This window comes from Silene latifolia, chromosome 8 (assembly GCF_048544455.1).
Source record: "Silene latifolia isolate original U9 population chromosome 8, ASM4854445v1, whole genome shotgun sequence".
In the NCBI taxonomy this organism is placed as follows: Eukaryota; Viridiplantae; Streptophyta; class Magnoliopsida; order Caryophyllales; family Caryophyllaceae; genus Silene; species Silene latifolia.
In genome coordinates this window covers 42,207,928-42,210,384 of record NC_133533.1, presented here as the reverse complement: position 1 = coordinate 42,210,384, position 2,457 = coordinate 42,207,928, and the positions used below count along the sequence as shown (strand labels likewise).

At 40.2% G+C, this 2,457-nt stretch overlaps 1 non-coding gene across 1 annotated transcript; it reads left to right on the top strand.

Moving 5' to 3' along the window:
• The first annotated feature begins 875 nt into the window (after positions 1-875).
• Positions 876-984, top strand: LOC141597967 (small nucleolar RNA R71). Its single transcript, XR_012523173.1, has one exon. It is a non-coding gene; the product is annotated as a small nucleolar RNA R71 (small nucleolar RNA).
• Positions 985-2,457: the final 1,473 nt, after the last annotated feature.

The following is a 2,457-nucleotide window of genomic DNA, read 5'->3' as shown; positions in this document are numbered from 1 at the left end:
AAAACCCCGATTAAATCATCAATGAGTGACGAATCATGCAAACTAGTTGACGGATTTGCATCTTGCTCTGGAGATCCGATCGATCGATCGGTATGGGTGGTCGATCGACCAAGTAAGTGGCGTGAAACAGTTTCATCGTAAGTAACGTCATCGGGTATCTCGATCGATCGATCGAGGATGTTGGTCGATCGATTTGGATGTGCTAGGTGTGAATAGTTTCGACCGAAACTATTTTGTCGACAATTGATCGATCGATCGGGAATGTTGGTCGATCGACCAACAAGATCTTGGCATTCGACTTCGTTTTGCATCGAATTCAAACGAGCTTCTTCATCATTTCCGAGTCTTCCTTTGGCTTGTCGGGACTTTTATAAGAAAGGCCACTTACGAGATTGATGGCATTGATCGTCTCAACTAGGCCCTTCACATTTGCTTGAAGAATTAGCGGCTTGCTTAGCCTCCATATTCTCCAATTGTTTCACAAATTCCGTGAGGACTCAATCCCGGCTGCTTCCATATTCGCCACTTGAACCAAAAGGAGTTGGACCATCTCTCTCAACTTCTCGATCTCATCAGAGTTTTGAACAGGAATCTCGACTTTCTCCTTGGAAGCTTCAGAAATCTCGAGTTTCTCGAGACGGGTAGAAATGGAAGTCACAAGTGTCATAACGGCAGTCATTTCTTCACTTTGCTTTCGTGACTTTCCACGTGAACTTCCAAACTCAGCTTTATGGACTGCCATCTCCTCAATGGTGTTCCAACCTTTACTTTGACCGGTATTATTTTGAAACCTGCCATTAGCAGCTGCATCCAAGATGACCTTGAAATCATCATATAAAGCATTGTAAAATAGATTGCAAAGATACCATTGCTGGAAACCATGATGAGGGACAGCTCGGACCAAACTTTTGAAACGTCCCCATGCTTCACAAAAATCTTCGTCGGCTCCTTGCTGAAAACTCGTGATTTTACCCTTCAAGGCATCAGTCTTTGAAAGCGGGAAGTACTTCTTGTAGAAGGCTAGTGCTAAAGATGTCTAATCAGTGACTCCAGCTGCTACTCTATCGAGGTAGCGATACCAATCTCGCGCCGAATCCTTCAAGGAGTATAAGAACATGAACCCCTTTACTTCATCTTGAGTTACCCCCTCCGGTATAGGTATTGAACAACAATAGTCCGTGAAAATTTCCATATGTTTCAAGGGGTCTTCATCTGGTAGACCCGCGAACTGGTTTCGTTCCACTAAATCAATATAAGAGGAACGGAACTCGAAACTACCGGTAGTAGGGGTAGGTAACTGGCGCCCCTTTGGAAGGTGGTGCTCCTTTGGCTGAAAATTATCATATATCGTAGCCATAATTTCCAAAGTGAGAGTACTCAAGTCTTCCTCTCAAAAACCTGTCTTCTAACTGTGCAAAAGCAAAACTAGAAGCAAAGGTAAGCAACGGTCTCAAGGAACCAAAGTTCCCTGAGACAAGTAAAATAAACTAAAATAAGGCAATAAAAATTACACCGTCTCCCCGGCAACGGCGCCAAAATTTGATACCGTCGTTTAGTACCAAAATTAAATTTATAGTTCCAAACTAAAACTATAGCTAGTGATAGTAAGGGTCGAACCACAGAGAGACAAGGTTGATTTTGTTTGCTCTTTTTCAGTCTACAAAAGTAACAGATAATTGGGGGTTTTGAAAATGGTTGACTAACAGGCTAATTGCAAAAATGAATATTCTTAACAAGATAAAAAGAGGATCGGGAACTTCGGTTCGCCATGGCAAATAACAGGTCAGTCAAGCAACAGAGGTCTTATAATACGGTCTCAGGGAAGATAAGCTAGTCTTTCGATCTAAGCTCAAATAACCTCACGGTCTAATAATTCCCTAGAATTTATCAAAGCTTTCACTCAAGAGAAATTCTAAATCTAACGATAAATCAAATTACCAATCTTTCAATCTAGCAAAGGAATCTATCAAAAGATAACAAGACCAATACGGAAGAACTCATGCTACACAACGATCCTAGTTTAATACCATGGCTCACCTTGTTCCCAATCAGAGGAATTACCTACGCATAATCATAACTACACTAATTGCAAAATTAATAATAAAGAACAAATTCAACATGATGGAATCTAACTAGAACAAAGGAGAGAAATTCAATTACTGAAATTAATTGATGAAACAAGAATCAAAATAACAAGTGAAAATAAGAAAAGGAAGAATTGCATAAAAAGCTTACTAATTGAATATCAAGAACCAAGCATTCGAACCAAAGGTTTTCGTCTCAAGCTAGATCTGAAAACTGAGTTTTTCCAGAATGAAAAGCATAACCTAAAAGTTGCTGCGTTCTACTGATAAAAAGATACTGAAAGTTAATTACAAGTTGGGCTTTTAAAAGTCTAACACGGAAAAATAAATATCAGCTCGAAATCGGTCGATCGATCGTCAGCACGGCCGATCG